The following is a 12,887-nucleotide window of genomic DNA, read 5'->3' on the forward strand; positions in this document are numbered from 1 at the left end:
TGGGTTCGATCCCTGGTTAGCACGTGTGAGAAGCTACCATCTGCTTCTTTCCCCTCCTGCTCCCCCTTCTCTCTTCTCTTCTCACAGCCAGTGGCTTGATTGGTTTGAGTATCAGCTCCAGATGGGGGTTGCTGGGTGAATCCCACTCGGGGTGCATGTGGGAATCTGTTTCACTATTCCCCCCTTTCACTTAAAAAAAAATAACTTCTTTTTGAGGAAAAGGACAAACCTATGAAAGTAAAAGGTTTGTCCTTTGTTGAGAATGTCTACTAACAATAGAGCCCCAAAATATATGAAATAAAATCTGACAGAATTGAAGAGGGAAATAGACACTTTAACAGTAAGAGCTGGAGACTTCAGTATCCCACTTCTAATAATGGGCAGAAGAACAAGACAGATTAGTGGGAAAATAGGACTTGAGCAAGATTATAGACCAATTGTATCTAATATATGTATAGAGAACCCTCTACCCAATAACAACAGAAGACACATTTTCCTCAAGTACACTTGGGACATTATCCACAAATGTCAGGCCACAAAACAAGTCAAAGGACATTTTAAAAGATTGAAATCATACAAAGTATGTTCTCTGACCACAAAGGGGTTGAAATTAGAAATTAATAACGGAAGTAAATTGTAAAATTCACAAATACATGGAAACTAAGCAACATACTTAAATAACCAGAGGGCCAAAGATGAAATCACATGGAAATTAGAAAATATGGATGCAATGAAAGTGTGCTCAGAGGGAACTTCATAGCTTTAAATCCCCTTTAAAAAGAATTTCAAATTAATGACTTAAAGTTCTACCTTAAGAAACTAGAAAAATAATAGCAAACTAAACCACAAAGCAAGCAGAAGAAAGGAAATAAGATTAGAGTAGAAATAAATGAAGTAGAGAATAGAAAAACATTAGAGAATATTGGACCAAGAGTTGCTTTTTTTTGAAAAGATGATCAAAATTAACAAACCTTTTTGGCTAAACTGACAAAAAAAAAAAAAAAAAACATTACTAAGATCAGGACCTGGCTGAATAGCTGTTGGTTTCGTCTGGATATATAGTGGTTGCCGGTTCAATCCCTGTTCGGGGCACATAGAGAAACATTGATGTTTTGGTTTCTCCTCTCTCTTTTCTCTCTCTCAAAAAAAGTCAATAAATTAAAAAAGAAAGCAGACATTCTTGTCTTGTTTCTGATATTAAGAGAAATGCTTAAAAAAATCACTAAGATTAGGAGTGGATTGTACCAACCTAGCAGAAATAAAAAGTTTTTTAAAAAACTGAACAATTGTATTTACTAACACATTTCAAAACCATCATGAGATGGACAAATTTTTACGCATTCATGAACTACCAAAACTGAGTCAAGAAAACACTGAAAGTTTAAGTAGAACTATAACAAAGGTATTAAGTTACTAATCAAAAACCCCCAATGAAGAAAGCCCAGGACTAGATGGCTTCACTGTTGGATTCTATCAAACACTTAAAGGATTAACACTAGTCTTCCTATTTTTGGAAAAAATTGGAGGGAACATGTTCTAACTCATTCTTTGAGGCTACTCTTAGCCTCATACCAAACCAAAGAAGAAAAACTGTAGACTGGTATCCCTCATGAATACAGATGCAAAAATCAAGTCACAAAAAAGATTGTACACAATGACCAAATGTAGTCCCACGTCAGGAATGCACCTTGGGTTTTTTTTTTTTTTTTTTTCATTTTTCTGAAGCTGGAAACAGGGAGAGACAGGCAGACAGACTCCCGCATGCGCCCGACCGGGATCCACCCGGCACGCCCACCAGGGGCGACGCTCTGCCCACCAGGGGGCGATGCTCTGCCCATCCTGGGCGTCGCCATGTTGTGACCAGAGCCACTCTAGCGCCTGAGGCAGAGGCCACAGAGCCATCCCCAGCGCCCGGGCCATCTTTGCTCCAATGGAGCCCCAGCTGCGGGAGGGGAAGAGAGAGACAGAGAGGGAAAGCACGGCGGAGGGGTGGAGAAGCAAATGGGCGCTTCTCCTGTGTGCCCTGGCCGGGAATCGAACCCGGGTCCTCCGCACGCTAGGCCGACGCTCTACCGCTGAGCCAACCGGCCAGGGCCATACCTTGGTTTTTTAAAATTAATTTTAATAGGATGACATTGATAAGTCAGAATACATATGTTCAGAGAAAACATCTCCAGGTTATGACATTTGATTAAGCTGCATTCCCATCACCCAAAGTCCAGTTGTCTTCCGTCACCTTCTAACTGTTTTTCTTTGTGCCCCTACCCTCCCCAACCCCCTCCTTCTTCTTCCCCCCACCCCATAACCCCTGCACTCTTGTCCCTATCTCTCTCTTTTTTTTTTTTTTTTTTGAATTTTTCTGAAGCTGGAAACGGGGAGGCAGTCAGACAGACTCCCGCATGCGCCCGACCGGGATCCACCCGGCACGCCCACCAGGGGGCGATGTTCTGCCCACCCTGGGCGTCGCTCTGTAGCAACCAGAGCCACTCTAGCACAGGGGTCCCCAAACTTTTTACACAGGGGGCCAGTTCACTGTCCCTCAGACCATTGGAGGGCCAGTGGACTATAAAAAAAACTATGAACAAATCCCTATGCACACTGCACATATCTTATTTTAAAGTAAAAAAAAACAAAATGGGAACAAATACAATATTTAAAATAAAGAACAAGTAAATTTAAATCAACAAACTGACCAGTATTTCAATGGGAACTATGCTCCTCTCACTGACCACCAATGAAAGAGGTGCCCCTTCCAGAAATGCGGCAGGGGCCGGATAAATGGCCTCGGGGCCGCATGTGGCCCGCGGGCCATAGTTTGGGGACCCCTGCTCTAGCGCCTGGGGCAGAGGCCAAGGAGCCATCCCCAGCGCCCGGGCCATCTTTGCTCCAATGGAGCCTCGACTGCGGGAGGGAAAGAGAGAGACAGAGAGGAAGGAGAGGGGGAAGGATGGAGAAGCAAATGGGCGCTTCTCCTGTGTGCCCTGGCCGGGAATCAAACCCGGGATTTCCGCACGCCAGGCTGACGCTCTACCACTGAGCCATCCGGCCAGAGCCATCCCTGTCTCTTGAGTCTCATTTTTTTGTTGTTGCGACACCTTAGTTGTTCATTGATTGCTCTCTCATATGTGCCCCGACCACGGGCCTTCAGCAGACCGAGCAACCCCCCGCCCGAGCCAGTGACCTTGGGTCCAAGCTGATGAGCCTTGCTCAAACCAGATGAGCCCGTGCTCAAGCTGGTGACCTAGGGTCTCGAACCTGGGTCCTTCGCATCCCATTCCAACACTCCACCCACTGCACCACCACCTGGTTAAGCTCTGAGTCTCATTTTTATGTCCCACCTATCTATGGAATCATATAGTTCTTAGTTTTTTCTGATTTACTTATTTTGCTCAGTATAATGTTATCAAGGTCCATTCATGTTGTTGTAAATGATCCGATGTCATCATTTCTTATGACTGAGTAGTATTCCATGGTATATATGTACCAAAGTTTTTTAATCCACTCGTCCACTGACAGACACTTGGGCTGTTTCCAGATCTTCGCTATTGTGAACAATGCTGCCATAAACATGGGGGCGCATTTCTTCTTTTCAAACAGTGCTATGGTGTTCTTGGGGTATATTCCTAAAAATGGTATAGCTGGGTCAAAAGGCAGTTTGATTTTTAATTTTTTTTTGCATTTTTCTGAAGCTGGAAACGGAGGCAGCCAGACAGACTCCCACGTATGCCCAACCGGTATCCACCCGGCATGCCCACCAGGGGGCGATGCTCTGCCCCTCTGGGCTATTGCTCTGTTGCATCCAGAGCCATCCTAGCGCCTGAGGCAGAGGCCACAGAGCCATCCTCAGCACCTGGGCCATCTTTGCTCCAGTGGAGCCTTAGATGCGGGAGGGGAAGAGAGAGACAGAGCGGAAGGAGAGGGGGAGGGGTGGAAAAGAAGATGGGCGCTTCTTCTGTGTGCACTGGCCGGAAATCGAACCTGGGACTCGTGCACGCCAGGCCAACGCTCTACCACTGAGCAAACCGGCCAGGGCCTGATTTTTAATTTTTTGAGGACTCTCCTTACTGTTTTCCACAGTGGCTGTACCAGTCTGCATTCCCACCAGCAGTGCAGGAGGGTTCCCTTTTCTCCACATCCTCGCCAGCATTTATTCTGTGTTGTTTTGTTGATGAGCGCCATTTTGACTGGTATGAGATGGTATGTCATTGTGGTTTTAACTTGTATTTCTCTAATGATTAGTGATGTTGAGCATTTTTTCATATGCCTATTGGCCATCTGTATGTCCTCTCTGGAGAAGTGTCTATTCAATTCTTTTGCTCATTTTTTCATTGGATTGTTTGTCTTCCTGGTATTGAGTTTTACAAATTCTTTATAAATTTTGGTTATTAACCCCTTTATCAGATGTATTGTCAAATATGTTCTCCATTGTGCAGTTTGTCTTTTTATTCTGTTCTTATTGTCTTTAGCTGTGCAAAAGCTTTTTAGTTTGATATAGTCCCATTTGTTTATTCTGTCTTTTATTTCACTTGCCCGTGGAGATAAATAGCAAATATATTGCTGCGAGAGATGTCAGAGAGCTTACTGCCAATATTTTCATCTAAGAAGTTTATGGTTTTACAGCTTACATTTAAGTCTTATCCATTTGGAGTTTATTTTTGTGAATGGTGAAGTTGGTGGTCTAGTTTCATTCTTTTGCAAGTAGCTGTCCAATTTTCCCAACACCATTTGTTGAAGAGGCTGTCTTTACTCCAATGTATGCTATTACCTCCTTTGTCAAATATCAGTTGTCCATAAAAGCGTGGGTTTATTTCTAGGTTCTCAGTTCTGTTTCATTGATGTATATGCCTGTTCTTATGCCAGTACCAGGCTGTTTTGAGTACAGTGGCCTTGTAGTATAACTTGGCATCTGGAAGTGTGATAGCTCCCACTTTATTCTTCCTTTTCAAGATTACTGAAGCTATTCATGTTCTCTTTTGGTTCCATATAAATTTTTGGAATATTTGTTTTATATCTTTGAAGTAAGTCATTGGTATTTTAATTGGTATTGCATTGAATTTATATATTGCTTTAGGTAATATAGACATTTTAATGACGTTTATTCTTCCTAACCATGAGCATGGTATATGCTTCCACTTGTTTGTATCTTCCTTGATTTCTTTTATCAGTGTTTTACAAGTCTTTAATCTCCTTGGTTAAATTTACTCCTAGGTACTTTATTTTTTTGGTTGCAATGGTGAAGAGGAGTGCTTCCTTACTTTCTTTTTCAGACAGTTCATTGTTAGTGTATAAAAATGTCTCTGATTTCTGAGTATTAATTTTATATCCTGCCACATTGCTAAGTTACTTTATCAGGTCCAGTAGTTTCTTGACTGAGACTTTAGGGTTTTCTATATACAATTTCGTATCATCTGCAAATAATGATAGTTTTACTTCTCTTTTTCCAATTTGGATGCCTTTTATTTCTTTTTCTTGTCTGATTGCTGTGGCTAGGACTTCCAGATCTATGTTGAATAAGAGTGGTGAGAGGGGGCACCCCTGCCTTGTTCCTGATCTTAAGTGGATTGCCTTTAATTTTTGCCCATTGAGTATGATGTTGGCTGTGGGTTTGGGTCTGTCATAGATGGCCTTTATAATGTTGAGGTATGTTCCCTGTATTCCCACTTTGCTGAGAGTTTTGATCATGAATGGGTGCTGGATTTTATCAAATGCTTTTTCTACATCTATTGAAATTATCATGTGGTTTTTCTCCTTCTTTTTGTTTATGTGATGAATCAGATTGATTGATTTGAGAATATTGTACCAGCCTTGCCTCCCAAGAATAAATCCCACTTGATCATGATTTTTTCCATATATTGCTGGATCCGGTTTGCTAATATTTTGTTGAGGATTTTAGCATCTAAATTCATCAGGGATATTGGCCTATAATTTTCTTTCTTTGTGTTGTCTTTGCTTGGTTTTGGAATCAGAATTATACATGTCTCATAAAAGGAGCTTGGAAGTCTTCTTTCCTCTTGAATTTTTTTAAATAGCTGAGAAGGATAGGAATTAGTTCTTCTTTGAATATTTGGTAGAATTCTCTTGTGAAGCCATCAGGCTCAGGACTTTTCTTTTTGGGGAGTTTTTTGATAACTGTTTCAATCTCATTGTTGTAATCGGTCTGTTTAGGTTTTCTGATTCTTCCAGATTAATTTCTGGAAGATTATATGTTTCAAGAAATTTGTCCATTTCATCTAGGTTGTCTAGTTTTTTGGCATACAGTTCTTCATAGTATTTTTTTTACAACATTTTGTATTTCTGTTGTATCAGGTGTTATTTCTCCACTCTCATTTCTAATTTTATTTATTTGAGTCCTCTCTCTTTTTTTTTGGTGAGTCTGGTTAAAGGTTCATCGATATTGTTTACCTTTTCAAAGAACCAGCTCCTGGTTTCATTGATCCTCTGTATTGTTTCTTTAGCCTCTATGTCATTTATTTCTGCTCTGGTCTTTATTATCTCCTTCCTTCTACTAACTCTGGGCTTTACTTGCTGTTCTTTTTTTAGTTCTTTTAGTTGCAGGGTCAAGTTGTTTATTTGAGCTTTTTCTAGCTTCTTAAGGTATGATTGTGATTCCATGAACTTCCCTCTCAGGACTGCATTTGCTGTGTTCCATAAATCTTGAGTTGATGTATGCTCATTATTGTTCCTTTCTAGGAATTTTTAAAATTTCTTCTTTGATCTCATTGTTAACCCATTCGTTATTTAATAACATGCTATGTAGTTTCCAAGTGTTTGAGTGTTTTTTAGTTTTTCTGTTATGGTTGATTTCTAGTTTCATGCCATTGTGATAAGAGAAAGTGCTCAGTATGATTTCACTCTTTTTAAATTTGTTGAGACTGCTTTTGTGCCCTAACATGTGGTCTATCTTAGAGAATGTACCATGAGCACTTGAAAAGAATGTATTTTCTGCTGCTTTAGGGTGAAAGGTTCTGAAGATATCTATTAAATCGAGTTGATCTAGTATGTCCTTTAAGTCTGCTGTTTCTTTGTTAATTTTCTTTCATGAGGATCTATCTAGTGATGTTAGTGGGGTATTGAAATCCCCTACTATTATAGTATTGCTGTTGATCTCGCCCTTTAAATCCATCAAAGTCTGCTTTATATATTTAGGTGCTCCTATATTAGGTGCATAGATATTTATAACGGTTATATCTTCTTCTTGTTGGATTTATTCCTTTATCATTATGTAGTGACCTTCTTTATTCCTTACTATAGCCTTTGTTTTAAAGTCCATTTTGTCTGATATAAGTATTGCTACCCCAGCTTTTTTTTCATTTGCATTTGCATGAAATATTTTTTTCCATCCTTTTATCTTCAGTCTATGTGCATGTCTTGTTTTAAGGTGTGTCTCTTGTAGACAGCATATGTATGGGTCCTGTTTTCTTATCCATGCAGCTACCCTATGTCTTTTGATCGGATAATTTAATCCATTTACATTTAAGGTTATTATTGATATGTAGTTGTTTATTTCCATTTTATTTTTTAAAACTGTTTTTCTCTTTTGCTATATTCTTTTTCTCCTTTGATCTGTTTACAACAGGCCCTTTAGCATTTCTTGCAGCCTTGGTTTGGTTGTAGTGATTTCCTTGAGTTTTGTTTTTTTTTGTCTGGAAAGCTTTTTATTTCTCCTTCAATTTTAAACGGTAGCCTTGGTGGATAAAGTAGTCTTGGTTGTAGGCTCTTGTTCTGCATTACTTTGAATATTTCTTGCCATTCCCTTCTGGCCTCAAGTGTTTCTGTTGAGAAGTCGGAAGTCATCCTTATGGGGGCTCCTTTGTAGGTGATAGTCTTTTTTTCTCTTGCAGCTTTTAATATTTTCTCTTTATCACTTAGCTTTGGTATTTTAATTATGATATGTCTTGGTGTAGATTTCTTAGGGTTTCTCTTTAATGGAGTTCTCTGTGCTTCTTGAACTTGTGAGATGTTTTTCTGTCTTAATTGAGGGAAGTTTTCAGCAATGATATGTTTGAACAAAGTCTCTATCCCTTGTTCTTTCTTTCCTTCTTCAGGAACCCCTATGATGCGGATGTTATTTCTCTTCATGTTGTCACAGAGCTCTCTTAGAGTTTCCTCAGACTTTTTGAGTCTCTTTTTTTTTTCTGCTCTGCTTCCATACCTTCATTTATCTTGTCCTTTAACTCGCTGATTTGATTCTCAGCTTCATCCATTCTGCTTTTAATTCCTTCCATAGTGTTCTTCATTTCTGATATTGTATTTGTCATATCTGACTGATTCTTTTTTATTATTTCAATGTCCTTTTTTATATTGGCTATCTTTTTATATAGGTGTTTGTAATGACCATCTATTGTTTTTCTAATATCTTTGAACATCCTAATAATCGTTATTTTAAACTCTGCATCTGTTAATTTGGTTATATCTGACTCATTCAGGTCCTTTTCTGGGTATTTCTTTTGATTCATTTGTGTTGCATTTCTCTGCCTTCTCAATTTGTCTGTGTAAAAGAAGGTTATGGCCACTGGAGTCCACTGGGTGTGGCTTCTGTGTTCTCTAGGTGTGGTCTGTCTGCAGGCCTGCCACCCCCTCTGCTGTTGCTGCCTAGGGCTTTTGCCTATGGGCGTTTTCGGCACCTGTCCACTGGGGCTGTTGCTGTGGTTTCTGCCTCTCCTTCACAGGAGTGGCTGTGATCACGTGCTCGGGTGTATGGTGGCCTTGGCCTTCGCACTGTTCCCGCAGGTGTCATTATGCTTGGCCCTGAGGGCAGGGGTAAGCACCTTTGCTCAGCTGCGGGTCTCCGCTTGATTCTGGGCTTTTGCCCTGCCTCTGCAGGAGGAGCCCACTTATTGGATGGCCACAAGCCTTGGCTCCAGAGGCCAGGTGGGACTGCATGCCCATGTTCAGTAGCGGGACTCCGCCTACTCTGGGCTTTTGGCTTCACCCCCATAGGAGTTGCTGGCTCCCAAGTCAGGCCACAAGCCTTGGTTCTGTGGGCGGGGCAAGGCTGTGCTCCTGCGCCCTTGCTCAAGGGCCAGTCTCTGCCCCTTCTGAAGTTCCCGCCTATCCCCCTGCAGGCTGTATTGCAGGTGTCTCACAGCTGGGCTTGACCACCTTTGCATGTCCCCTCCTACCCAGCTGGCAAGACTGAGCTCACACCTGGGCCTCAGTGGTGGCCAGCCGGCTTCCAGCCTTGCCGACAGAAGTGCGCTTCTGCATCCTGCTGCCACCCGCCCTCAGGCGAGCCCTCAGCTGTGTGGGTGGGGTTGTTGCAGCTCAGTCCCTAACACACACTACTGTAGTCCCAAAAGCTCCCTCCTTCTAACTGATTCTGCTCTGAGTGCCTCAGGAGAGCTTGTTTGGCTGGTGTCCTTCTTCTCTTTGCTGGTATTGCTGTTTCCAGATGAAATATTCACTTCAGATTTGGGGAGTGACTTGTCCCAGAGGTTAGGGTGGCTATCTCTCAAAATGTTTTTCCCTGTGCCTCCTAGATTACACTCTCTTCCTGCTACTCCGGTACTCTCCTCTCTCCCTGTCCCCCAGAGTCCCAGGTGAGTGGTTGTGAGAGAGGTTTTCTGCACAGTCCCTGTAAGAAGAATCCTGGGTCTGAGAAATCAGTCTCTTTCTCACAAATAGTATCCTGTCTTGTTTCCAGCTAAACACTGTCCATACGCCTCTTCTAGGCTCTGGGGCTGCAGACTAGGGCCTTGTTTCTGGGACTCAGGACCGTCCCCTCTTTGCTAAACTCACTTCCCGCCACACGAGTCTCTTCCGGCTGCCATTTGCTCCGGGGAGCTCGGCAGCCCTCTCCACATTTCCACTTTTCCTACCAGTCTCAGTGTGGCGTCTTCAGTGTTCCTTGGTTGAAGAGTCCTCTTAGTTTAGTCCAAAGTTGGTTTTTCCAGAGGATGGTTCTTAAAATTAGTTTGTAATCAACTTTGGTTCTGGGAGGTGGAAGTTGGTACGTCCGCCTACTCCATCGCCATCTTATCTTCTCCAGGAATGCATATTTGGTTTAAGTGAAAGAAAGTTGATAATGAAGACCACATTTATAGGATTTCATTGGTATAAAATATGTAGAACTCGGGGGGAGGATGACTCCCAACTATTATGAGGTTTATTGTTGAGTGATGGAAATGTCTCAACAATACAACATTATGAAAATACTAAACACCACTGAATTGTGCACTTATGGATGGTGAACTTTATGTTATAGGAATTATATCTGTATAACCATTAAAAATTTTTTTTTCAAAAGTGGATTGATTTGTTCCTTGAAATTTTGCTAGAAATTGCCTGTGAAATTATTTGGGTATATTTTGCTTGTGGGGAGATTTTTTTCTTTTTTAAAGTTATCTGTTCATTTTTTGTGTGTAGGACTGTTCAAGCTTTCCATCATTTTTTTTTCTTTTTACAGAGACAGAGTCAGAGAGAGGGATAGATAGGGACAGATAAACAGGAACAGAGAGAGATGAGAAGAATCAATCATCAGTTTTTTGTTGCAACACCTTAGGTGTTCATTGATTGCTTTCTCATATGTGCCTTGACCGTGGGCTTTCAGCAGACCTAGTAACCCCTTGCTCAAGCCAGCAACCTTGGGTCCAAGCTGGTGAGCCTTTGCTCAAATCAGATGAGCCTGTGCTCAAGCTGGCGACCTTGGGGTCTTGAACCTGGGTCTTCCACATCCCAGTTTGATGCTCTATCCACTGTGCCTCCGCCTGGTCAGGCTCCATTATTTTTTATTTTTAACATGAATTTTTTTTTAATTTATTGTGGTTACATAGATTCTAGTGTTTCCCCGAATATATCCACTCCCCCCCCCCCCGTGTTCCCCAGTACATCCCCCTTGTCCACCTCCCTGTAATGCCCTCCCCCATTCCCTCCAGGAATTGCTTTTCTGCTCTCATTTCATCCTATCATCCTATCATCCGCTTTTCCTCTTTCTGCTTTTCCTCTGATCCCTTTGATCCCGCCTCTGTCTCTGTTCTCCTCAGTTCATATTGTTCGTCAAATTCCTCAAATGAATGAGGTCATATGATTTTTTTCTTTCTCTGCCTGGCTTATTTCACTTAACATAATAGTTTCCAGGTCCATCCATGTTGTCGCAAAAGGTAAGATTTCCTTCTTTTTCATGGCCCCATAGTATTCCATTGTGTATATGTACCATAGCTTTTTTTTTTAATTTATTTTTTTACAGTGATAGAGAGTCAGAGAGAGGGACAGATAGGGACAGACAGATAGGAACGAAGAGAGATGAGAAGAATCAATCATCAGTTTTTTGTTGCGACACCTTAGTTGTTCATTGATTGCTTTCTCATATGTGCCTTGACCGCGGTCCTTCAGCAGACTGAGTAACCCCTTGCCTGAGCCAGCGACCTTGGGTCCAAGCTGATGAGCTTTGATCAAACCAGATGAGCCCACGCTCAAGCTGGTGACCTCGGGATCTCGAACCTGGTTCCTCCACATCCCAGTTTGACGCCCTGTCCACTGTGCCACCCAATGGTCAGGCTGTCATTGGTATTTTAATAGGAGTTGCATTGAATTTATAAATTGTTTTGGGTAATATGGACATTTTAATGATGTTTATTCTTCCTAACCATGAACACTGTGTATGCTTTCACTTGTTTGTAATTTCCTTGATTTATTTTATCAATGTTTTATAATTTTCCGAGTACAAGTCTTTAATCTCCTTGGTTAAATTTACTCCTAGGTACTTTTTTTTTTGTTGTTGCAATAGTGAAGGGGATTGTTTTCTTAATTTTTCTTTCTAACGGTTCATTGTTGGTGTATAAAAATGCCTCTGATTTCTGAGTATTAACTTTTTTAAAAAAAAAAAAGGCTTTAAAAAATTTTTTTACAGTGACAGAGAGAGAGTCAGAGAGAGGGATAGATAGGAACAGACAGACAGGAATAGAGAGAGATGAGAAGCATCAATCATTAGTTTCTTGTTGCGACACCTTAGTTGTTCATTGATTGCTTTCTCATATATGCGTTGACCATGGGCCTTCAGCAGACTGAGTAACCCCTTGCTCAAGCCAGCAACCTTTGGTCCAAGCTTGTGAACTTTTGCTCAAACCAGATGAGCCCATGCTCAAGCTGGCGACCTCGGGTTCTCAAACCTGGTTCTTCCGCATCCCAGTTCGACACTCTATCTACTGTGCCACCGCCTGCTCAGGCCTGAGTATTAATTTTATATCCTGCCACCTTGGTGAATTCATTTATCAGGTCCAGTAGTTTTTTGACTGATACTTCAGGGTTTTCATGTCATCAGCAAATAATGATAGTTTTACTTTTTCTTTTCCAATTTGGATGCCTTTTATTTCTTCTTCTTGTCTGATTACTGTGGCTAGGACTTCCAGAACTATGTTGGATAAGAGTGGTGAAAGGGGGCACCCCTGCCTTGTTACTGATCTTAAGGGGATTGCTTTTTACTTTTGTTCGTTGAGTATGGTTTTGGCTGTGGGTCTGTCATAGATGGCTTTTATCATATTGAGGTATGTTCCCTGTATTCCCACTTTGCTGAGAGTTTTGATCATGAATGGGTGCTGGATTTTATCAAATGCTTTTTCTGCATCTATTGAAATTATCATGTGGTTTTTGTCCTTCCTTTTGTTTATGCGATGAATCACATTGATTGATTTTCTGATATTGTTACCAGCCTTGCCTCCCCAGAATAAATCTCACTTGATCATGATGTATTATTTTTTTTTATGTATTGCTAGATATGGCTTGCTAATATTTTGTTGAGGATTTTTTTTTTTTGTATTTTTCTGAAGCTGGAAACGGGGAGAGACAGTCAGACAGACTCCCGCATGCGCCCGGCCGGGATCCACTCAGCACGCCCACCAGGGGCGACGCTCTTCCCACCAGGGGGCGATGCTCTGCCCCTCTGGGGCGTC

This window comes from Saccopteryx bilineata, chromosome 1 (assembly GCF_036850765.1).
Source record: "Saccopteryx bilineata isolate mSacBil1 chromosome 1, mSacBil1_pri_phased_curated, whole genome shotgun sequence".
Lineage (NCBI taxonomy): Eukaryota > Metazoa > Chordata > Mammalia > Chiroptera > Emballonuridae > Saccopteryx > Saccopteryx bilineata.